The following is a 26,194-nucleotide window of genomic DNA, read 5'->3' on the forward strand; positions in this document are numbered from 1 at the left end:
GGCAACTACTCAACTTTGCATGGTAGCTTGGAAACAGTCATAGACAATGCGTGATGAAATGGGAGTGGCTGGGTTCCAATAAAACTTTATTGACAAAACAAGGCAGCAGGCTGGATTTGGCTCACAGCCTCTAGCTGTTTTAGGTGGTTCCTATTTTACTCAGAATTAAAGTTAACATCCTTACAATGGCCACAAGACCCTACAAAACTGGCTGTTACCTTTGTGACCACATCTCCTGCTGGCTTCCCCATTCCCTACTCTGATCCAGCCTCAGTTGCTGGGAGGGAGGGGTACAGGCTCTCCCACTCTTCTTTGAACGGCTGATAAATCCTCAGGGAACTATTTGCTTTATACTCTGTAACTGTAACTCTTTTGAGTTAACAAAATAGACCTATATGAGGAAGGAAATGCAGAAAAGTGAAATTGGTGATGTTTATAAGCCATTAGAAGCCAGGATCAAGTCCATCTAATTATAAAGTGACATAGGGAAGCATATGTGGCTCGACTGAAAGAGCATCCATCTACCATATGGAGGGTCCAGGGTTTGATCCCCAGGGCCGCCTGACCTGTGTGGTGAGCTGGCCCACGTACAGTGCTGCCGCATGCAAGGAGTGCCGTGCCACGCTGGGGTGCCCCCGTGTGGGGGTGCCCCACGTGCAAGGAGAGCTGCCCCACATGAAAAAAGCACAGCCCGCCCAGGAGTGGCGCCGCACACACAGAGAGCTTATGCAGCAAGATTTCACAACAAAAAAAAGAGAGACTCAGTTTCCCAGTGCCACCAGATAATATAAGTGGATACAGAAGAACACACAGTGAATGGACACACAGAGCAGACAACGGTGGGGGGAAGGGGAGAGAAATAAATTTTTTAAAAAATCTTTAAAATAAATAAATAAATAAAGTGACTTAAAGATATGGATAGTGATTTGGTTTCAGTGTTCAAGAAAAAAAACCCTAAAATCAGGAAAGATGAGATAAGATTGAGCGAAAACTCTATGAAGATGCTACAAGGAGACCTTTGCAGTGACTCTGGGGCTTTGAAAAGCTAAGGATATTTGTTGCCAAGTTATTTTTCCTTAGGCAAAAATAAATGTTTTGACATTCCTGCAGGCTCAGTGAATTCTCCCCCTGCAACCAAAGGCCTGCCTGCCTGGACTTGAGACCCTGTCAGCCACATGCTGCTCACTGCTTTCAAACCTCAGGGCACTGGCCTTCTCTAAACAGAAGGCAATGGTGTTAACTGGAGAAGTCAGCAGTTCTTTCTCAAGAGAGGGCTACCTGCTGAGAAAAACTGAAGGATGGGTTTGGACACACAGCAGGTACCCGTGACCATGAAGAGAGCAATTGCTATGCAAGCCGAAGGAAATTATCTATTAGAAATAGGGTGAGTACGCACTCAGCGGCCACTACCATTCAGGTAATCAAAATATTTACTACGCAGACTTTTTTTACATTCTTCCACTTCACCCCTGAAATAATTTCAGTAGTATAGTGCTTACATAAAGAAGGTGCACAATATATATTGGGTGAATGGAAGGAAAAAATAAACCAATGAAGTCATGGCATGGGACAACTGGCAGCAGCAGAGATATCTCTGTAGAAGCTAAGGGTCTGGCCGTAGCTCCGCCTTCAACCTAGTGCGGAACTTCAAGTAAGCAAGTTTACTATCAAATTTATTTTCTGTAGAATAAAGTTACCTTTGCTTAATAGAGGTGTTGTGAAGATAGTGTACAAAATTTTAAAATTCCTTGAACAGTGTTGTATAAAGTTTAAAAATTAGAAATGATTATATATCTTTCTATAAACTATACCATACTAGAAGGATATGTTAAAGGAACATTAAATGAACCCATGTACCTATCACCTTGCTTAAGAAATAAAGCATTATCAATATTTTTTAAGTCCCCTGTGTCCTTTCCCAATTTTTCTCCCTTTCCCTCATCAGTGAGGTTGTTAATTCTCTTGCTTTTCTTTATAATCTCACTACATATGTATGTATCACTAAAAAAGGTATAATTTAGTTTGGACTGTTTTTTCATTTTATATAGACGCATACTACACATGTTTTCTGTGGCTTTAAACATTGACTTGGAATTCATACATGTTGATACTTTAGCAGTAGTTAATTCATTGTCAATTCTTTAATAATCCATTCTGTTACTCTACCATAATTTACTAATCTATTCATCAACTTATAGTTTTTTCCTAGAATTTTGCTATGACAAACAATGCTACTGTGAACTTTGTTGTATGTATCGCCTGTTGCACATGAACAAGAGTGGATTTAGAACTGGAATCCCAGGTCATAGGTCTGAGCACATTCAACTTTGCTATGGAATGCAAAATAGTTTTCAAAGTAGTTGCACCAATCCATACTCCCATCTGCAGTGTATTAGAGTCCCTGTTGTACATCTCACCAACATTTTTTTGGTCAGACTTTAATATTTTTGCCAATCTGGAGGGTAATAAATAGTATCTGACCATGGTATTCATTTGCATTTCCTTTACTACTAATAAAATAGTGAACATTTAATATAGCCATGGCCATTGTGTTGCTGCTTTTGTGAAACTAACTATTGATGTTTTTTGCTTTTTTTAATTTTGGGGTCTTTACATTTTTTTAATTTTTTATTGACTCTGTATATTTACAATGCAATCTTTGTCAGATGCAAAAATAATTTCCCAGACTGTGGATTGTTTTGCATCTTTTTTATGATGTCTTTTGATGACAAGTGCCTCCCTCCCACTCCCATCTAGTTCTTTCGCTTTAGGAATATCTTGATCTTTTGCTCTTCTAAATAAAACTTATAATCAGCTTGTCAAGTTTCTCAAAAAAATCCCCTTGGGATTTTCATTAGAATTGCATTAAATTTCTAGATCAGTTTGGAGGGAATTAGCATCTTTATTGAACACTTCTTTCCACATATATATATATATGTCTTTATATTTACTTAGGTCTTTAATGCTTTCAACAAAGTCTAACAATTTCCTTCATAAAAATGCTATCTATTTTTATTAGATTTACTCCTACATTTCTTACTTTCTTATTGCTACTATAAATCACATCTTTTTCTTAAATGGATTTTCTAACTGTTCTTAGTTTGTGGTAAATAAAAAGGAAGTTGACTTTTATATTTGAATCTTGCTAGATTTTTAAATAAATTTTTATAACTTGTCTGCAAATTATTTTGGGTTTTCCATGCAGACAGTCATGTCCTCTGGGAACAAGGATCCTTTTATTTCTTCTTTTCTAATTCTTAACAATTCATTTCATCTTTTATTCATATTGCTGAGGCTAAAATCACTAGAATAACAAATGTTAAATAGAAATGATGAATGCAGCATCGTCATCTTGTTCCTAGTTTTAAAGGCAATGCTTTAGAATTTTACCATCAAATACTATGTTTGTTATAGTCTGCTTCTTTATTTGTTTTATGGCTAGCATTTATTGGATTAAGAAAATTTTTTATCTTTCTCAACTGCTGAAAGTTTTATTTTGAATTGTTACTGAATTACAACAAAGGATTTTTTTCTGAATCTATTGGTTTGATACGAACATGGTTTTTCTCCACTTATCTGTTAAGGTGATGAAATACATTTATAGATTTTCTAATGTTGACTAATATTGTATTCTTGGTGTAAATCCAACTTAGACATGATAAAGTATCTTTTTGACATGTTGCTGGATTCAGTTTGCTAATACTTTGCTTAGGATTTTCATACGTTCATGAGTGAGATTAGTCAGTACTTTTCCTTTCTTATATCTTGTAAGGTTATCTTTCTTGTAAGGTTTTGCAATTAAGGTTATGATAATCTCATAAAATAAACTGAAAAGTATCCCTTATTTTTCTAATCACCGAAAGAGAGTGCATTAATAATGTTGGAATAATTAGTCATTAAATTGTCGGTAAAAATAATTTATAAAATCTTCTGTGCCTGATGGTTTCATGGGGGAATATTTTTAACTACTGACTATTTCCTCAGTGGCAATAGACAGACAGGATGTTTTAGGTTGCTGAAGGCAGCCAAGGCAGTGTACCAGAGATGGGTTGGCTTCCACAATGGGAATTTATTAACCTATACGCTTACAGTTCTGAAGCCATGAAAGTCCAAAATCAAAGCATCATCAGGAGATGCTTTCTCCCCAAGTTTCAGCTGTGGGCAGTTGTATTAGTCAGCCAAAGGAGTGCTGATGCAAAATACCAGAAATCAGTTGGTATTATAAAGGGTATTTATTTGGGATAGAAGCTTACAGTTACCAGGCCATAACACATATGTTACTTCCCTCACCAAAGTCTGCTGCCACATATTGGAGAAAGATGGCTGCTGATGTCTGCCAGGTTTCAGGATTCCTGGGTTCCTCTCTTCTCAGGGTTCATTTCTATCTCAGATCAGCTGCTCTGTTTTCTCCACAAGGTCACCTGTAAACTATGAGGCTCTCTAGGCTTTGCCTCTCTCCACAAAGTCAGCTGTAGACTATCAGGTGACTGGCTCCGTCTCTCTCTGTTGGGCTTCTGCTGTGTCTAAGGAGCCATCTTTATTCCTCTGTGTTCTTTTCCTGTGTGTTCACTTCCTGGGCTCTAGCTCACAACTCCAGCATCAAAAACTCCAACATCAGACTCAACTCTCTTCTTTTGCCATGTCTTTTACCGCAACACCCTTCTGACGTGGCCCAATCAAAGCTCTAATCATAATTTAATTAAGTAAATATGAAACTTCAGACAGACCAATTTACAACTATAATCCAATATCTATTTTTGACTATATCAAACTGCTACAGTGATCAAATACATGGCGGCATCTGTATCTCTGCATTCTCCTCCAGGCTCCATTGCTTTCAACTTCTGGCTTCCTCTCTCCTAGATTCCATTGATTTCAGCTTCCTGCTTTTGTAGCATTCTCTGTACATTCTCTCTATCTCTGTGGCCTTCTCTTTTCATATTATTCCAGGTTATAAGGGACTCCAGTAAGAGGATTAAGACCTACACTGGGTCATGCCCTACTGAAGTGATCTAATCAAAAGGAAAATCCCTTACCTGAATCTAATTAAAGGTCCTATCTACAATAGATTCATGCCCATAGGAATGGATTAGCTTAAGAATATAATTTTCTGGTGTCCACAAAAGACTCAAACTATAGCTTTTCTCTTTCTCCACAAATATATATATATATTATATATTTTCTAAGACTTATTATATTTCATCTCATTTTATCAAATGTATTAGTATAAATGTGTTTAAAGTATTCTTATATTCATAACATTAGTTCAGCTTTATTTTTATTTTCCCCTTTTCATTCTCATACTGTTTATATATACCTTATCACCTTTTCTTCATCATCATCCAGGGATTTGCTCACTTTAATGGTCTTTTCAGTGAATCATATATTGGGTTTATTGGGTGTCTCATTATATCTTTATTTTTCCATTTCATTAATTTCAGTATTTATATGTATATGTTTTCCTCCTCTTCTCTTATTGAATTCATTCTCTTGTTGTTGTTTTTGTTGTTGTCTTCCTATGGTTTAAGTTCACAAAATAGCTCATTTATCAGTATTCAATGTCTTCTAAATTACCATTAAGCTGTTTTCTTGGATGCTCAAGTTATTTGTAATTGTGATTTTTATTTTCCAAATAAACGATGATTTTTGTGGTACATTTTTGTTTTTTTATTTCTGACTTAGTTGTGCTGCAGTCAGAGAATTTGTTCTGTATGATACTAATTCTTTCAAATTTCTGAATCTTGCTCTTTGATGTATATGTGCTTAAATTTTGTAAATATTCCACGTGTTTCTGAGATGAATACATGTTCTAGTGTTGTGGTGTTCTTTTCTATTTTTCCTTTTATGATTTATTTCATATTGACTGAGATGTTATATCCTCTACATTTTTTACTCTCTAGTAGTTAGTGCTTATCATAGAAAATTAGAATGTGTCTAACTTAACAAAATTTAAATTTAAAGAACAATTTACTCTCTCCAAAACAATATAAAAACTTTAGAATGTTTTAACTCCAGACAACCCCTCTTTCAAGCAAGTGGCTCTATTTTGACTTTTTAACCTCAATAAATTAGACACTGTTACTATTTTATAAAGCCAATAATTTGTTAAGACGTACTCACATTTTTAATATTTTTCTTACCATTGCTTTCTGCCACTTAGATCTTCTTTCTGGCATCATTTTCCTTTCTGATGTATATGTATTTTAGAAGCTTCTTTAGCTTCTGCTGGTAGTAAATCTTCTCAATTATTGTTTGTCAGAAAAATGTCTGTTTATTTGACTCTCCTTGTTCAAAAGAAGTTTGCTAGGTATAGAATTATTTGGGCACTTTGAAAATGTCATTCTGACTTTGATTTCTGCTACTGAGAAGTGAGTGGTCAGTATCTGTTCTTTTAAAATCCTGTATCCTTTCTCTTTTCTGGATATAATGCCACTTTTAAGGTCTCGTATAAGAAAGGAGGAAGGGAGGGGGGAGGGAGGAAGGAAGGAAGATTAATAGATGGATGGATGACAGCAGTTTAACTGTGATTACAGTTCAACTACGATGTGTCAAGCTGTGGATTTCTTTTTATTTATCCTGCTTGGCATCCTTTGGAATCTGAATATGAAGACTGATGTCTTTTACTGATTCTGGAAAACTTCTGAACCATATTCTGTCCAAATATTGTCTGCTTTCTAATCTCTTAAAACCTTATCTCTAGAATTCCAAATAAACATACAATAAACCTTCTCATTCTTTCTTCCATATTTCTAAACTGCTCTTTCATATTTCCATCTCTTTGACTTTTGCATTCAGGTAATACTTCAGTGCTCTTTTACAGTTTATTAACTTTCTCTTCTACTGTTTAGTCTGCATTTCTAATTTAAAATGTCAAATGTTTCCATTTCTAGAAAGTACTTTTGTTTTTTTTCAAATTTTCCTATTCAACTGTGATAGTTTCTTGGTCATTTTTATTCTTTCAAGTCCTCTCATTTTAAAAAATATATTAAACATACTTATTGGTAACACAGAATTCATAAAATCCAATATTCTAGGCTTTTAAATATGATTGGTTGCTGTTGTGTAGACTTTTGTTGTGGAAATTGTTTTTGTTTGTTTTAGCTGCTCCTCATTCAGACTGACTTATTTTCTTGTGTTTCATGATTGTGATTTCATATTCCTTAGAACCTCATCAGTAAGAATTCTTTGTCTCATTTAAAATGTCCCATGAATACCCTGCTCTGGTGCATTCTTACCCTTGAATCTCAAAGTCATTGCAATCTGAAGGTCAGGTCAGTCAGCCATACCCTTTGTCATAGTCAGGAATACCCCGCAGCTCTACAGGTGTCTCTGTAGAGGTACAGGTGCCTCTACAGATACCTTGCGTGCCTCTGGCAGGAAACTTCATTCCTTGATAAGGTTTTCCCAATGACAGCCTTTGAATTGAAAAGTTTAAACCTTCGATCTATGCTACCCCATGCTCCTTTTTTCTCCTCCCCACCCTATTTGGCAGACTTTATTTTTCCGTTTCACTGATGTAGAAAGCAAACCCTAGACCACCGGGAGTCCCGAGATGGGAGCCCCGCACTACCTGTGTGCTCGCCCGGGCTCTTGTCCAGGCTGTGCCCTAGACCACGCCTCTCAGCAGCACAGGTGGAGGGCCTGTGCCAGCCAGCAGTCAGGGTCCCTGACCAGAGGGAACTGCTGTCAGGCGACTGCCACCCCAGGCTGCAAGAAGAAACCTGGGTTGGACTCCAGGGCTGCAAATAAACTCGTGGCCATCTGCATTCCCTTTTGTGACTCAGCCATTCTTTATGAAAGGATTCACTGTGTGAGGAGCAGGAGGCTAGAAGATCTGAAAGAAGAAACATGCAGAGGAAAGCCGAAGAGATTATTAAATCATCAGAATCAAGGTGCAAAAGCAGCTTTTCCTAGGCTGTTGCTGCTCTGTAGCAGGAAGAGAAATAGCCAATGAAAGAATAAATATTGTAAAAAAAGTCAGTCTTTGTGCACACAACGCAAAAATAAAATAGGACCAAACCACCTTGTTGGGATCTCAGAACAAATTGATAATATTTTTCAAAGGGGCTGAATAAATGCTAAGTTTGAAATTGAAGTTCCATTCCAGTTTGGTACAGTGGGAAAAGTACTTAGGTCCAAATTCTTGCTCCATACTGTCTATCTCTAGGACCCTGGGCAAGTTTTTTACCAAATCAGCTTCAGTTCCCTCATATGAAAAACGGTAATAATAATAATAACTACCTCTTTTTGAGAATTAGAGATGGCACATATAAAGACTGACACAAAAACTGCTAGCTGCCTACCACTATCCCATCTATCTTCTTCCTTAGTAATAAGAGCCATGATTTTACCTGGGCATATGGCCACATCAATAGAAGGACACTCCCCAAAGTCCCACAGCTTTGTATCTCTAGGTTCCAGATATAAGAAGTGTTGTGCATGCTAGGAAGTGCTCCTCCAGGAAGGAAAGCAGGTGGCCTTTCTTTCTCTTTGCTCCATCTTGCTGCTGGGAACTTGAATGAGATGGCAAGTAGCCATTTAGGACTGAGATGGAAAAGGGCACACCTTTGACATGGCAGAGCCAAGAGATGGAAGAAGGCTTGGCTCCTAATGACATCACAGACATCACTAATTTGGGTTCTTTACTTCCAAATTCCCTTATGGGGAAAAGAATTTTCTTCTATATTTAAGCCATTGTTATTTGGGGTTTTAATCACACACAGTCAAAATTAATCTGGATGTTAAGAACCTAGATTAGTATCTACCAAAATGATAATTTCATGTTCCTTTTGATCTAGGAATTCTGCTTCTAAGAATATATCTACAAATATTCTGGGATATATGCATAGAGAGATACAATAAAAATATTTATTGCATCATTATTTGTGATATCAAAAGACTGGAAACAGTTCAACAGTAGGTGACTGGTTATGTAAATAATGTTTGCCCAAACAGTTCATTACTATGCAGCTGATAAATGGAGAGATCTATATTTTACCTTTTATAAACTTAGACCTGAGAAAATATTAGTGTCCTCTCTTATGTAAAGAATGTAGGTTCTGTCACAAAATAACTTTTTAACAGGGCTCATATATAAATGATGTAAAGATAATAATAATCAGATTGGTTAGGGGAAAAATACTTTGTTTAGTAGTAATATTTTGACAGTGCTCTTTAATCATTAGTTAAAAGGTTTAAAAACAATGCAAGTTATTGGTGGTAGGGTGAGATGTTATGTATGTTTGTTTGATGTTATATATGTTTGTTTTATAAGTTCACAACTATTATATATTTATTGTTTATGTATGTTTATGTATGAATGATATATTTCAATAAATTTTTTTTAAAAACTTAAAAAAAAAAAAGAATAGAATCAAATCACTAGTAGCAACAGACAAAGAAACTCAAAATACTTAAAGTTGATGTATTGCTTATGGTAGATTTTACTTTCCCCAAGTAGAATATACTCCCATAAGAGGTAAAGAAAGATTACAAACTGATAGTATCTTCAAAAGACAGCTGCAACAATTCTTCCATTCCATGGTGTGACCCTGATACTCCTATCATCAAGAGATAGGGTCTATGTTCTCTCCTCTTAAATCTGTACAGCAGAAGAGAGACTGTGTGGCTTCCAAGGCCAGACCCACACCTGGAGCCTGGAGCCACCATGTAAGAAGTGCAATTATCTTGAGACCAGGCCAGCATTATATGAGGAAGCCAAGCAACATGGGGAGGACACATATGGAGGATGGGGTCAGCAGTCCTAGTCTTCAAATTCTCCCAGCCCAGGCACCAGACATGGGAGGAAATGAGCCTTTAGTTGATTCCAGATCCCCAGCCTCAAGTCTTCTGAGCTGAGGCTCCAGACATCACGAAGAGAGAAAAATCAGTGCACTGTGCCCTTTATGAATTCCTGAATTACAGAATTTGTGAGCATGGTAAAATGGATGTCTTTTTATGCTACTAAGTTTGGGGTAGTTGGTTGTACAGTAATAGTATGCTTTTAAGTGCATAAATAAAGCCATTAACCTAAGTTGTTTTGGGAGAGTGAAACTGGGGATTTAGAAAAGGGAAAAGACTTACTTTTCATTATATGCTTTTTCATATCATTTACACTTTCCTTTTGCCATATAAATCTATTATTACATTTTTCAAATAAGTTTTTTTTAAGGGGACATTTTTTGGGTGATGTATGTTACTAGAGACAAGCTGATCTAGCAGCTTCCACTAGGTACATGACTCTAAAAGCACAAATCCCCACTGAGCACATGTGCTAAAAAGTTCAAAGAAGATGAAGACAATTCTCCAGCTTTCCCAGTTTTTAAAATTAGATAACATATTACTAACTTGAATGACACTAGTACTTCAGCACGGCACAACCTTTTTCTGTATTTTCTTTTTCACAATAAATTGTTAATTAAAAAAGAAAACTATCACCATCGAGGACTCACACAGAGAAGCAGATGGGGAGGTAGGAGTCACAGTTCTTTCAAGGGATTAGTGGTTCATCATGGAGTTGATTATGAAAGTCACTGAAAAAACTTTCTCATATCATGAGGCCTGTGAAAATCATTGGGAATACTTAATATTTTACACCCAAAGGAAGATGTCTTTTTTATGAACAAGAAAGTAATTTCTGCATTGGGCTCCTGTGGGCACCTGAAAACAGAGGGCACAATGGAATGCTGGTGCAAAGTTCCAGCAGGTACTCAGCAGGCCCCTTTGCCTTAGACTGTCTATAACCAGTGCAGGGATCAGTAGCACATTGTAGTGTAGAGTGGGGGCTCAATCAATATTTGCAGAACTAATAAATAGCAGGGAAGCCGCAAACTTCTCCATGTCTTCTCAGCCTATGGACACAAGCCTGTCAATAAGTGTGAATTACCCAGATTGGTGGACTTTCTCCTTCACAGTCACACAGGACCTCTATCCCCTATGAAGCTCCCTCTGAACCTTGTCACCCCATGTGAGCTGGCTGCCTTCCTCTCTCCCAGCTGCTTGGTGACAACCCCAGCCACAGCTGTTCTTTGCTGGTAGATGACAACGCTCTGTTCTGAGAGGAATGGGGATATACCTGGCTAGCAGGGCTCCACAGAGGTTCTGCTCCGTGTGTTACAGAGTATGGGCTATAAGGCCCAGGCAACCATTTGCCATCTGGGCTGGCTGCAGATTTGAAAAGGGCCACCTAGTTATAAGCAGAATTCCCGCACCACTGCCCTTCTTGCCTGGAACTTGTTTGATGGAATGACTTTTCTCAGCATTTCGCATTGCCCCCCTACCCTCTGCCTCGTCATCCCCACCCCAGCCAGCCCCTGTCCAGGTCAGCAGGCATGCCCAAGCATCTCTAGTTCCTAGTTGCTGATACAACTTGAGCTTTTTCCTAGGAGGACCCTCAGCCCCCCGTGCAAATCAACAGATTCTTCTCCATCTGGCCTGTCTCACAAGTTTACCAATGAGGTCTGCCAGGCCCAAATCCTCAGTAAGGAACACTAGAAGGTCATCGCTCTGGTGCAGGTCCCTGCAATGAAACATTTGATGAAGAAACTGCAAGTTATTGGAGGGATGGGAAAGTCAGCCTATAAGAAAAAGTCAAAAGGATCCAGTGGCAATTTTAATCTGTTGCTTCTGTTAAAGAAACTTGGGAAGGGTTTTAGACCTGTAAGAAAGGAAAAGGCTTTCCTTGCTGTTTGAGGAGAGTTCTTGGAAAGAAACCATTTCAGGACCAGTTTTTCCCCTTATCCTGCTATATTACTCCCTCCTTCTAATATACTGTTAAATAAATTGCAAGTAAACTGTATGTATAACTTTTTGTATCCAGAAGTAGGAGGTGCATTTTTTCATATTACTATATATTCTTTTAAAACACTATTTTATTCCCTTCTCATGCATTGGAACACTTAAGTTGTTTCTCATTTTTCATTTTTATGAATAATTTTGTGATGAATATTTGTTTCATAAATCTTTAACTGCTTCTATGGTTCTTTTCTTAGAATTGAGTTTGAGGGAAAAAAAAGATTTGACATCAAAGGGTACTTACACAACTAAGGCTATTTATACCTTTTGTTGAACTTTAGTCCAGAAGGTAACAATTTACCATACAAGGAACAGAGTGCCCATGCCTGATTGCTCATCCTCACCACAATATTGTTTTAGTTTTATTAATTATTTTTCAACATACAATTTACAGGCTGTACTTCATTGATTCTAAGGACCTACTTTTTGTTTTCACATTTTGACAACTCGGAATTCACTGGCACCTTATAATCGCTGGCATCTTCCAGGCATTTTAGATGACAGCAGTTGTGATTTAGTTGTCTGTGCACTAGGGAACTTGGTTGTTCAGTCTGATTTTACTATCGATGACTGCTGTTCCTCAACATTTCTGTAAAAACGCACTTAGGGTCCACTTGAGGAAAGAATGAGACTCATGGTTGTTAAAACATGCTGGTAAGATCAAGACAGGGCAGCACTAAAATCTGCAGAATGGGTGTCAGTGGCTAGGAAGAAAATCCCAGAACCAAAAGGAGAACACCCTTTCTAGCAATCCTGCAACCCCAAGCACAGAGAATAATACTATACAAAAAACATAAACCTCAACTCAAATAAAATAACGTGATTTCAAAGAGTTGGGTTCTGCCTATGAAGTTTTAGGCATATCTCAACCCATTTACTTCTCTTTTTATGTATGCATGAGAGAGAACGCTACATAAATAACTCTAAAAGAGCTATTTGGAGAAGGATAACATAAAACATTCTAAGAGATAAGAAATAATATGTTATACTCGAAGATGCATCTCTTCTTTATGGTACACAAATAATGCTAGGTATTAGATTTGATGAAATATGGTATTTTAAAATATGAGGGTAATCTAAAATAATGGAAACTGAAGTATTTTTTAAAATGATATTTAATACTTGTAGCAAATCACATGGCTACAGTTTTTACTTTAACATGCTTGTAAGTATTTCGTCTCTAACATGTTGTCACTCTTGAAGAGTCAAATAGGGGCACGATTCTGGAGGACTGCTGGTACTCTGAGAAGTAAGACCACAGTTACTGCTTGATTTGGTGTGGAGTTCTGAGAAACGGTTTCACAGTGGTCGCAGCCTCCCAGGCTCCTCAGCACTTTTGGAAAGAGCTGTCTAGAGTGCCAGCCTTCTGTCCTTCTTTAATCTTTCCTTTACCAAACTTATCTCATACTTATCACAAAATCTCTGAGAACCACAGATATATGCCTACATACATTTTATTCAATAGATATTCAATAGTCACTATTGCCAGGTCCCAGACTCAGCTCCAGAGATACATGGTATGCTACCTGCTAAGTAGGAACTTCACACCTAATGAGCCAAATCGTTTACTAATTGCAAAAGGGAAAAATTACTATATAGTGGAGAAACCAGAAACACTTCAAACACTTAATCAAAATTAACATTTTTCCAGGCCCAAATGAAAAAACTGAAACTAATCATGAGAAAGCATCAGAGAAACCAAATTGAAGGACATTTCATAAATAACTAGACTCTGTACTTTTTAAAATGTCAATGGTATGAGAGATAGAAAAGCCTGAGATTAAATATTAATTTTTTTAGGAGGTAGTGTGGATAGAACCTGAGACCTCATACATGGGAAGCAGATGCTCAACCACTGAGCTACACTCACTTCCTGAATATTAATTTAAATTAAAGGAAACTGAAGAGAATGAATGACTTAATGAAATAAATGATCCTATACTGAATACTGTTCTGGGAAAAAATGCTATAAAGGACAAAATTGGAATAATTCATGAAATTGAAATGTATATTGTACATTAAACATAATTATTGAATTGTTAAATTCTATGAATTTGTTAACTGAACTTCAAATATTGAAGAAAATATTCTTGTTCCTAGGAAAAATACACTGAAGTATTTTGAGGCAAAGGAGTATGAGTTATGCACACTACCTCAAATCATTCAAATATTAATGTGTATACCCACATTTGTAAAGAGAATGATAAAGCAAGCATAACAAAATGTTGTTATATGGGAGTCCTTTGTATGATTCTTACAGCTTTTCTGTAATATATGGAATTGTTCCAAAATAAAACTTAAAAATTCATAATTCATGTGAAAGTCTTTTGTACATACTTGTACGACTTTAAGACAGTTAAAGAGAACTCTGTTAGTAAATAGAAAAAAATCTAATGAGAAATGTGAACAAGTAACCAAGCAAACTTTGGTGGTGGAATTCTGACACACTAATCTCCAGATCTCAAGACGTGAACAACAATGAAGTTCAGATTAGAGAGGGAGTTTTCAGCAGTAAACACAATTCATTAGATGTGAACCTAGAGCAACAAAAATCTCTTGTTTCAGCACTCCTGAAATTGTTTTGTTTTGTTTTTTCTTTTCTTGGAGGTACGAGGAGTTGAAACTGGGACCCTCACATGTAAAGCAGGCACTCAATCACTGAGCTACACATGCTCCACTGAAATTGCATTTTAATAAGAGTTGACATCTTCATAATCAACATAATTGCCTCAAATCCTCTTTGGAAATATGTGAAGTATAAGTAAATTAGAAAAGGTATGATTCTTTTCTTATCTTGGTCTCTTTCTCAGCCGTATGCAATACATTTGGCCAATTTTTCCAGAAAGCTCATGACCCTAGATTGTAAATGGTTACTCTTCAATTATTTCTTGTTTTACATGCTCCCATCCATATGAGTCCCCCTCCCCTCTGCCAACCACCAAAACAAGAAATCTTTGTGCTTCTTTCAGATTCTAAGTGGACAGTTTTGAGTAGATCATCTTGGAGATTATGTCCATAATGTCTACAGAATATACTAGTTTGTTTGTTTTTTCCAAATCACTGAACACGCCAAAACATTGGTAGTGACAGTTCAAGAAATCAAAAGAAATGAAGTTTTTTTAAAAAGACTTGCTTAAATTACAAAATGTTTAATTATTATGGTGACGTTCTCTCCCTGCTTCTGAGTCATAATTGATATTCATTCCACTCTTGCTTGTGTTCTGTAATCACCACAGAACTCATGCAAAAATTTCCCCAGCGGAGGGCCCTAAGTAACAATAAAACACTGAGCATGCTGGAGACACGTCTCGTTTTTATAAACTCATCCATTACTGTAATGCCCATTTCCAGTCTCCTGAAGTTGTCAGTGGAGTTGCCAGTTCTTCAAGGGAAAGATCTTGCAGAGCCTTCCATTGGACACAGGAGGGTTTCCATGGTGCGTGGCTCTATGGCATAGTTTTGTGACCAAACTTCTATAGGGATCAGACAGTCATGTTAATGAGTGGCATCGATGAGAGAGCACATGCTCTGAGTCCAGGGGTAACCACTATTTTGCCAGTTGGGAATTTGGTGCTGCCAAAGCTTCCAGTTTTGCAAGAGAAGCCACATAGCACATTTCTACAGGAAATCCTTAAATACCAACAATTTAAAAAGACTGGGTGGGGCAAACAAAATACCTTTGCAGGCTGAATCCTGCTCACAGGCACCTACTTTAGGACCTTGCTGAGGGTGTTCATCAACTGTGCCTCCTCACTAAAGAGGTGTTCAGCCACGGATGGACAGCTCTGCACCTAGTCACCAAATGTCTCCATATGCTGCAAAGACCCTAAACAGCACATTGGCTGGAGGGGACTGTTGCCTGAACTACAAAAGGCCTCAGTCACGGAGCAAAGACCATGTTATCCAGGAACCTGGGCACTTTTCCCATCACCCCTCTTCCCAGGCTGGCCTTCTCTCCTCCAGAAGGACGAGGCACACAGGGCTGAGTGGAGGAGACTCTTCTAGAACCCAGGCTGTAGGAACAGCAGTAATTGTCAGGACAGAAAGGAAAATGACAGAGCAACTAAAAATTTGCCAAATGCCTTGTTTCTGGCCAACTGCTAGGGAAAGAACGTCAAGGTTCCCATGGACCCAGGCCAGCCTTCGTTCCCAAAGCATTGGCCACCTCCCACGGTGGCACCATCTGAATCTCCTGTCCAGATTTTGGGCAAACGAGACAAATGATAGCCAACTCCTGGGAAATGAATTCTAGACATAGAGCATGGGGACAGAAGAGCCCACAGATGGGGGAACTAGATAGAAGAGCCCAGTGGGAAGGAAGGTCTGTTTTTAATTGTCATGCTATGGTCAGTAAGAGGCTGCAAGTTGGGAGCAGGCCATTACTGGACATGTAATTGCCAGTGGCAGCCGCCATCTACTGAAGAAGCTAGAGGAGATCCAAGGGCTGGTTCAGCTTTTTCAAAAATGATTCAAAGCCTTGTCAGAACAATAAAAACCATATTTCATCTCCTTGTTTAGTGTACCTCACAATCTAAGGTTGAACACACAAGAAACTGTTAACAGTTTTCAGTGAGTGCCAACTATGCAAGTATAGTCACATGGTTTGTTTTGGGAGTCTCTTTAACGAAAGCTGGAAACCGGACCATGAAAGCTTTGATTTCGGCATCCACTCTCCAACAAGGCTCTCTGAACACATAACTTGCAAAAGAAATCATTCAGAAAGGGACAGCTACTGGAGACCACTCTGCTATTCATAATCTCTTGTGTCTTTCCAGCTCTCGCCAGAGCAATTCCAGCCTCCAGTAACCTTCAAAGCTGTCCGCTGAAAACCTTTTCCCTACTTGTCTAATGCCATCTGCTACACAGAATCCCAGGCAGCCTCCATCCCCTACCACCTACTCTTAATTCAGGTTCCAGTCTGTGCCAAACCAACTTCCTTGTTCCAATCAGCTGTCATGCCTTTTCATCATCTTAAATACATGGCCAGGGAGCATTCTCTCAATAATCCAAAGCATCCAAATCTTAAACTCCCCCTTTGTTCTCAAGGCAATTATGTAGTTATGGTCATATTACAGTTCTGTCGCTTATCTGCCTGTACTTTATAGAGTATGTAAGCCCTATAACAGGAGGTGCAAGTAGGCAGCTGCCAGGTCTATTGGTTAATATGTTCTCAGACTGCTATATAAAAAACAATAACAAATATGGTTTGAACAGCATGGTTTGGCAGGATGTGCAAGTCTTACAAATTCTCTGCATTTATACTGGTTTTTGCTATGGGATACACAATTAGAATGCATAATACTGTCATCTCCAAGGAGAATATAAGAGGAAAAGGGCAGAAAAAGATCGGTGTTCTGTTGTCCTTGCTCATGCCTGCTGAGAGAGTATGTCTCAGGCCTCACTTCCACAAAAAGAAGAAAGAAAAACAGAATAACAAAGAAAAGAGAGCAGAGATTTCCACCAAGAACTCTTTTGAATTAACCTTTTCCATTTCCAGTGTCAGAGCATATCTGCTGCCTCCTTTAGTATAGTGACTACAATGGATTTTTATTCACACTATCCTTACCAACATTTCTGTACAAATGTCTTTATAAATGTTTATAAACACTGTATATGTCATACCATTAATACAAACACAGAAAAGATACTAATTAATCAGAGGTTTTGATAGTCTCTAAATCTACACCAAACAATGTGTGTGGTATTCTGCAGTACCGAGGATTATTGGAGGAAAAAATGTTTTCTTCTAACGAATGAAAATGTAATGATGGATCATATTTCCAAATCCTTTCTCTTCAGAGAAAAAAAGTGAATCTAATTTTCATAATGAGTGTGGATCACTGTTTGAAACAATGAACCACAGTTTGCTTTTATTGAACTTCCTTAGCATCAAGATAAAATGTGCATATTTTTGATGCAGATGTGGGATTCTAATAAACAGTAAATTCATCCTCATCATGCACTTTAAAATGCATTCTACTCCCATCATTAAATAAGCAAAAGAAAAGAAAGAATTCCAATTTTCCTGCTTCTGGGAAAAGCAAGGGATCTCAGTTTTGGTTCTAACTTTGTAACCAGAAAAGACCCTGAAGAGCTGGGAGGAAACCATTAGTTGTCTTTAGCAGCTTCCATTTTATCATAAAATGGAAATGAATAAAGTGGATATTGATATGAGCATCTATTAAAATCATTTATTTGCCCTTTTCCAAATATTTATTCAGCACCTCCCTACTAGGTGCAACAGTGCTAGAATCTGGGGATACAATAAGAAGACAGACCCTGTTCACAAGAAGCTAATCTAGAAGGCAGATACAAACAAACAGATAATTAAAAACCGTTACAAGAACGTGATGGGGGACTTATGAGAGCACATAAAAGAGGACTCAGCCCAGATATCTGTCCCAGGGAGGACCTACTGGAAGAAGTTTAGTTTGTTCCAAGACTTGAAAAACATGCAAATAAGAGTGGGCAGAGGTGATCCAGAACTAGCAAAGAGCACTTGCAAAGGCCCACAGGCCACAGAGCCTTGTGGCCCCTCCAGAAACTGAGGGCATCCAAACTGATTACAAAATAGGGAACAAGGGAGGCATGGGTTGAATGGGGCTGGAGAAACTAGCAGAAAGCCTACATCTTGAAGAGCCTTGCATGCCATTCCAAGGTGTACGATTTACCTCAAGGGCCATTGAAGGTTTGGTAGTGTCATGAGCAGATTTTAACTGATGAAAGATCATGTCGATTGCAATGTGGATAATGGATTGCTGGGGGAGGGTAAACTGAAAACACAGCAATCCATTAGGAAACAGGTAATGATGATGACTTGAATTAAGGAAGTGACAGAGGGGATAGAGAAAAATAAAAAAATTCTAAAGAATTAAAAAGACAAATTGACAGAATGTGACTAATAACTTGGATACAGATGGCGTGAGAAAGGTCTGTCTTCTGTTGCAGGCAAATACATCGGTGGTGGTGCCATTCATAAGAATGGGAACATGGGAGAGGGAGCTGGTGAAGGCAAAGGATGAGAAGGTGCTAATTCAGTTTGAGATCAGTTAGATGAATCTATGGACCATGGACCATCCACATGAAGATGTCCTGGAGGCAGCAAGGTCTAATGCTCAGGAGAAACAATCAGAAGTAGAATAAAGAGATGGGAGTCTTTAGCGCAAATATGGTAATTGAAGTTGTACGAGCAGACAGAGCACTCAGGATGAGGTTGACCAGTAAGGAGGCCGAGGGTAGATCCCTGGGAAACACCCCTTTTAAGGAACATGCCATGAGAAAGGGAAGCCAAAGAGAAAACAAAGAGGCAAGAGGAAAATTAGGAGAGTGGATTTGAATCCAAGTGATGACACTGCTTTAAAAAGGAAAGTGTGGTCCACATGATTGAACATGGCAAAACGAACACTTTAGAGAAGTTATAAAACTGCCACTGGATTTACTGACTGGTATTACTAATGATCCTGGTATGGAAACTTTTAAAGGACTGAAGGGTGTGGAAACCAGGTGAGGAATGACGGCAAATAAAAATGGAGAAATGGCCAGTGCAGACAAGTTCTCCCAAACTTAGAGCTCAACTCTAAGTCCCTAAGGGTTTGCACGGCATCTCATTCCCTGTTCTAACACATAACAAGTAACAAATAAAAATCCACTAAATTAATGCTAAGCCGAGGTGGTGAAAAAGATGAACCAAAGGCTACTGAGAATATGGAGTCAGGGAAGAAGATGGGATCCAGAGTAGAAACTGAGAAATGTTGCTTTGGATAAGACGAAATGTCTCTTCCATCAGAACAAGATTAAAGGAGGTCAGGAAACTGAAATAATTTTCATCGGACAGCTTCCAATTTCTTGATGAATTAAGAAGCAAGGTGATCTGCTAAAAATATCATTGGAGGTAATAAGGTAAGTAGTTTTAGAAGAGAAGAGAAAGGAGCAAAACACACTAGGGAAACAGAAGGGACACTGAGCCGCTGAGGGCCCTCTTGAAGGAGGAGAGCCTGATTTGTGTATGTGTGTGTGTGTGTGAGTGTGTGTGTGAGCATGTAAACAGTACTCGAAGGCAGAGACTGCAGGAGGACTGACTGGGCTTTTTCTAGGTGGATGAAACAGACAGACAAAGGAGCAAGGAGATCTAAAGTGTTGGCAATTGATCCAGGCTAGAAGAAACTGAAGACAGAAGGGAACTTTGGAGTAGAAGGATCGAGGAGTCTTGGTAAGGACAATGACCAGATTGGAGGGGTAGGGTGGCTGGCAGAGTGAGAGCTGAAGACTTAGTGTTGAGGAAGTGGTATATAAATGTAAGGTAAATACACATCTAATCCCGTTACTTTCCTTTATGGCCCTTTATAGTTAGGCCCTATCCTACCCTCTCAATCTCATGACAATGCCCCTCCAGGGTCCTAGAACAGGGCCTGTTCCTGAACCCACTATGCTTTTTTTGTGACTCTGTGCTCTCCAGGGCAGGGTGGTGGGGGCAGGATTTTATTCACTGCTGAGTCCAGTTCCTACTGTGAAAAACATTCTTAATAACTTTGTTGAACAAATAAATAAAAGAATACCTCCATGCAATTGGCACACCTGCTGATTTGGTGAAATCCATACTATTTTGCTCATTTTCCCTGCACAGAACATTCAAAGTTCTGACATTCTATGCAGCAGGGCCCTCACCCTCTGCCATGAAATTATTATATTGAAAGTTAGGAAAGAAAGTGAAGGAGGAACTCTGGGTCTGATGTGAAGGAGAAGTGAAGGTTTAGTGACAGATGGCAAACCACAGAGTTCATAGAACCTGCTCACTTCAATGAGGGAACCGCCCGTTAGCATAGAGGATCTGGTCAATTAAATAAGAATTATGCATGTGAAACTACTAAGAGATCCCAACATCCAGCTGGGAATGCAGTATAAGATGCATAAAATTGAAACAGATTAGAAACTCTATAATTCATTACAATTTACTGATAGTCACTATTACATTAGGGTTTATGCTGAAGATCTTCAAATGTCAAAGTGATGCTATAAAAGTGAATTCTTACCCCAAGCAAACAATTGCCATGGGTGGCTTTATTTATAGGCATAAGGTGGTTTCTGAGGTCATTTGCAGTTAATAAAATGTGACAAAGTGAGTTTTTTATGGACTAAATGACCCTTAATTATTAACTTTATTTCAGAATGAAAATGATTTAAAACTTTTCACTGTGATAATAAATTATCAGTCACTAAAACTTTTATCATTCACTGAATTACACCAAAGATCCAGGAGGGAATTATATAGCAAACCTGGAGTGGAACATGATACAGCAAATATTACCCTCCACTGTGGCAATCAGACAGATGGAATGTTTTTAAAGTATATTATTATAAGAAACAAACATGACTGTTAAAATATTATTTTTAAGTCTACAAATTTAGATACTTTTTTTTCAGTAGCGAGATTTCAGGATTAAATAAGGCTAAATTTCATTAACTCAGAAAGCACTAACATGGAACTTATTTTACTTGAAAGAACAAACAGTTTGTGAGGCAACTCAAAATACATACAATATTTTAAAGGGAACATTTGTACCACTCAAGGGGCAGTGAGGTATATTATGGCAGGTTTTAAATCTAAGAAGCTGAGCAGGATTGAATCTATGTTTTGGGGAGCCTGAAGCTTATATAACTCAGTAGACCCACTTTTGGAAAAGGAATACAATATCACTAATGCAAAATTAATTAGGGAAGTAAATATGTACTTAGAATGAGAAAAGAAATAATAACTTCTAAAAGCTGAGAAATGCCACAAATACACAAAGTATAGAAAAGAACAGTATTTTTATTAATAATTGACGTATTTTTATAAAGTTGCTTTCTCACATTTTTAGCTACATACTCTCTGATGATAATGATTACATAAAATCTTTTTCCATAGAAAAGAAAGAAAATTTAGTCTTTCCTGTATCAAGATTGGATGAAATTTGAATTTTATGATGAATATTTTAAAAGGGCTTCAAGCTATTTCACTGTTTTGGTGACAATTTTGCATGTTGTTTCATATGGAACTTCCAGACTTGGTTAGGCTAAGAAGCATTAGATCTGCTGGAACACAGACTGATGTATTGCAATACAAAAAATATGTATTCAGATGTACTTGCTATTCATAGTACTGCTACAGGTACCCTTTAAATACAGAAATTCTGGTATATTCTATCTCATGTGATTCTTATTTTAAAAAGGTAAAATGCACAAAGCATTATTATATTCAATAACACTCACTATATTACCAAGTATATTCCTAGTAGAAGAGAAATTCTATCTTGACCAGATATTAATGAGAACCAAATCAATCACTTAAAATTTTCATGTCTGATGATTGGAAATATTTTCCAGAGCAAGGTTCAAACATCGTGTCTCCTCTATACTTCACTCACTTCTAAAACTGACCACAAACAGAACCTTTGGTGTCTCACCTTCTTGTCAAGTGGGCCATAAGAGTTTTTTCTCACTGGGTCAGGTAATGAACTATATATTGAAGTGGTAGTGAACCACATTATTCTGCTATCCCCAAACTAAATACCTCCCAAGTCAACTTCTCCTTAGCCAGATATATGCCCACTGCCACTCCAACACTACCCAAAGTATGGGAGTGTGATGGAGGGGAGGTTGGGAATGGAAAGAGAGTGATCTTGGCCAATTGCCTAATAAAATAGATTCCTTTTGCAGAGTTTATCAAACAGATGATCTGTGAATACATTGGGAGGGCCCTCCTGCCCCACTTCCCCCAGGGGCTTCATCAGCTTCACAGTCAACCTACCTATGGCCTGGCTCAGGCACTGCCCTGACACTAAGCTTGTGGCTCCAGAAATACTGCTACTTGCCTGAGCTTTGGTTTATTCTTTTCGTTAGATGAGATAAATATTAGTAGTATGTGTTTCAGGGGGTTATCGTAGATTCTGAATAAGCTAATTCATGGAAAGTGTTATCATAATATTTAGCACATGGTAAGTGTTTAATTAATGAAAATGAATAAATGTTATTAAGTGAAAAGTATTTATAAACTGTAGAGTACTATCTAATATAACAAATGGTTTCAAAGAATAATTTGTATTCCAACAATTTAGATGTTAAGCAGACACAATTGTCATATATATTAGTTAAAATTGATTTTCTAAGGATAGCAATATCACTATCCTCAATTACTGTATTTGAAAACAAAACTATGTTTAAAAACTATATTTAACAGATTTAGTGAGTACAGATGAAGTAATCCTCTTCCCATCTCAGTTTGTTTCAACTGGGAGATGGGTACTTTGTTCCATTATTGTATAGGGGGAAGAGGAACATTTCCTTTCTAGTATTAATTATTCCAAATGGCGTGTTATATTTCTCTTCCTAGGAAGTATATAAGAATTCCATTCCCAGAAATCAAGGTTAGAAAAACATCCTCAGAAGCAAAGTACACAAAACAGAAAACAAATCATAACAATGACTTCATTCATAGGAAACTTTTTCACTGCTAATAAAGAAACCTTATAAACCTTTCAGACTACATATATTCTTTTTTTACTTTAAAAATCTAGATATTTAGTGAAATATATGCAGAAATATATACCCAACATATTTAAGTGGAAAGGCATAAGATATTTCAGACCCAAAATTCACACAGAGACCTCTACAAAAATGACTACGTAATCTTTCAAAGCTATAAATTAATATGCTGGAAGATGCTCCAGACTGCAGGGATCAGAATAAATTGAGAAGGCAGGATTATTTTCTGCCAGTAATAAGCAGCGAGAATGCTAAATATAGGGGAGGAGGGGAAAGTTTATAACAAACAGTACATATTGGAATTATATGGCTGCTTAAAGCAAACCAGATTATAATCATCATTTTATTAGTGATTAGACTTTGAAACATCTTGAATTTGAACGAAATGAGATCTGAGGTCTTTTCTCACAGTCACTATAAATATATAATTTCTCTCACTTTTAAAACAAATTTATCATTGTTAGCCACTCTGAATTTTTGCTTCTCAATATCAAATCACTTCTTGATTGCACTAAGTGGGAAGCAGAAGAAATGCTACTGACCTAAAGAATCTAAATCTTTTACTTACTGGTAAAAAGCAGCACTTGTGAGGACTTAGGCATGAGACAGAAAAATCCTGGCAGTTATCTTATTTTTCATGAAGAAACCAGAGCTGAGCTTTGCCAAGCAGACAGCTATGAGCTCACTTGTCTGAAATAATTACTCATTGAGGATTTTCCCCAGGACAGAACTAATGGGTTTATGCAGGAAACATAACTTGAATATTGGTTTACAGAGTTTTTCTCTTTAAATCAGTCATCAGTACCCTTTTCCTGTACTTGGGGCTGACAAAGTTCTCTGATACACTGATGAACCCAAAAATTAAATGAAAAGTAAATGCCTATAACGAAACCTCATGTAAAATACAAATATGGGTGATATTGACTATATAAGACTGGTTTTACAAAATATAAATACAAATATACTAGAGAGAAGGAAACAGAATAGCAGCTATGTATGGAAGGGGAAGGATAGAGAGATTGAGAGGTGGCATGTTTTGTTTGTTTGTTTGTTTATCATTATCATTATTATTCGAAGAGTGAAAATGTTCTAAAAATGATTAAAGTGATGAATGCACAACTTTGTGATTATACCAAGTACCATTTATTGTATACTTTGAATGAATTTTGGCTTTATTAATATGCATCAATAAAATTGATTTGTTAAAAAAAAAGTAAACGTTCAGCCAAAACAGATTGTTCTTAATTCACCTTCTTTGTATTTACTGATCTCTTTCTTGTTTTTAAGAGATGAAGTAATCAAATCTTCAAACAACTAACAATGATTAAAAAAAAAAAAGAAGCCTTCTTAAGAGGCATTAAATTCCTTAGTTGAGACACAGAATTTAAGCACAACCTGAAGCAAACCCAAAACAAATTGCTCTCTTTAACTCAATGATAATCTGAGAAATGTTCTTTTCAATCAAGATAAAATGTGCTGTGATGCCAACTGAGGGAACAAGCACATCAAAACAGGACTGTGTTCAAATGATTACTGTGAGCAGGATCCAAAATACTCATCGATATTTTTTTACATTTTTGTTCCATGCCTAAAGAAAATAAATCTAAGTGCAGGGGATAAGCAAATAATTCACTAAAACTCAGTAATGAATCCCTAACCTGTACTTTAAGTAAGACATATATACAGATCTGATAATATCTAGTACTTACCAGTTTTTGAGACTCATTGGATGGCCATGTAGAACTGTCTACATTTATTGTTGGGGTGATAGGCTTAGTTTAATTTTATTATTTTCAAAAAAGGCGCTTCATTTTGTATCAGCATCACTCGCTTAAATCCCATTAGTATTAGCATTGCCATTGATGACAAGTAGAGAACAACAACACAAAATGCTTTCAGTAACAATCTACAGTGAAATCAGAAAGCACAGGAAGGCAAAATAGAGAACTGGCTGATATAATCATCAAAGGTTCACAGCACAATTATTATGTAATTCCATTAATTATGGATGCTCAATTGTATAACCATATAGATTGATAAGAATTAAAATAAAAGCATATGTTATTCTGTGGTTGATGAAAATCCCCCAAATAGAAAGTCAAAAGAAGAATGGAGTGCCATCCAGGAGGCAAATCTGACAAAAGTCCAAAATAGCCACATCAACATTCTTTGCTTTATTCCTCTGCCCTGGTTCTCTCTCGCCCCCTCAGTCCCCTCACTCCTCCTCCTCTACCTTAATAAGGTGGCTCCTTTTCATCATTTAGGCCTTGGTCCAAATGTCATCTTCTCTTCTCTGACCTTACATATGATGTATTCTCCTATCAAAGATTTCCCCCGCTATTCTATTTTCCTTTCTCCTTGGCACATATTTTTAAAGTCACCTTGTTTGTTTATTTACTTGCTTCTTATCTCTCCCCCTCCCCCAGTACAACATAAGTTTCATGAGAGCAAGGTCTACAGTTGTACCCCCAGCACTTCAACAGTGCCTAGCACACAGTAGCTGCTTAATAAATATTTGTTGAGTGAATGACTATGATGGTAAATGAAGCTGAAACTGATATGAAAACCCATTCTTTAAAGGAATTTTCTTTGGAAAAACCTGTATCTATCTATTCACCAATACTCAAGCACAAATCAGTATACTTTCTTCACTTCACTTCACCTAGAAGAGTCTGATTTGCAGAAATTCAAAACAGCTGGTGCTAGATTGTAGGGAAAGGCAGCAGCTGCCTTACAGCTGGGAAGTATCAGCTGAGTAGCCAAGATCAGAGGGGGCTGAGAAGAGGCAGCCAAAGAATAAAGATTTCTCAAGGTAATTCTGGTATTGAAGAAGGATTTATTTATTTTTTTTAATTTGCTAGTTACAGCTCAGAAAGGGAAG

General features: G+C 37.4%; 1 protein-coding gene and 1 long non-coding RNA gene across 4 annotated transcripts in view; one reads left to right on the plus strand and one right to left on the minus strand.

Annotated features, from left to right (window-relative positions):
- The window catches only part of COLGALT2 (collagen beta(1-O)galactosyltransferase 2), a 130,084-nt gene that overhangs the window by 84,089 nt on the left and 19,801 nt on the right, over window positions 1-26,194 (minus strand). The gene's annotated exons all lie outside the window — the stretch shown is intronic.
- On the plus strand, window positions 1,301-24,477 carry LOC111766710 (uncharacterized). Of its 2 annotated transcripts, XR_002798676.2 has the most exons (4): window positions 1,301-1,384; window positions 14,401-14,568; window positions 19,887-20,002; window positions 21,698-24,477. It is a non-coding gene; the product is annotated as an uncharacterized lncRNA (long non-coding RNA). The 2 variants fall into 2 exon arrangements; XR_002798675.2 differs by lacking the exon at window positions 21,698-24,477 and having other exon boundaries at window positions 19,887-21,686.

Source organism: Dasypus novemcinctus, chromosome 13, assembly GCF_030445035.2.
Source record: "Dasypus novemcinctus isolate mDasNov1 chromosome 13, mDasNov1.1.hap2, whole genome shotgun sequence".
NCBI lineage: Eukaryota > Metazoa > Chordata > Mammalia > Cingulata > Dasypodidae > Dasypus > Dasypus novemcinctus.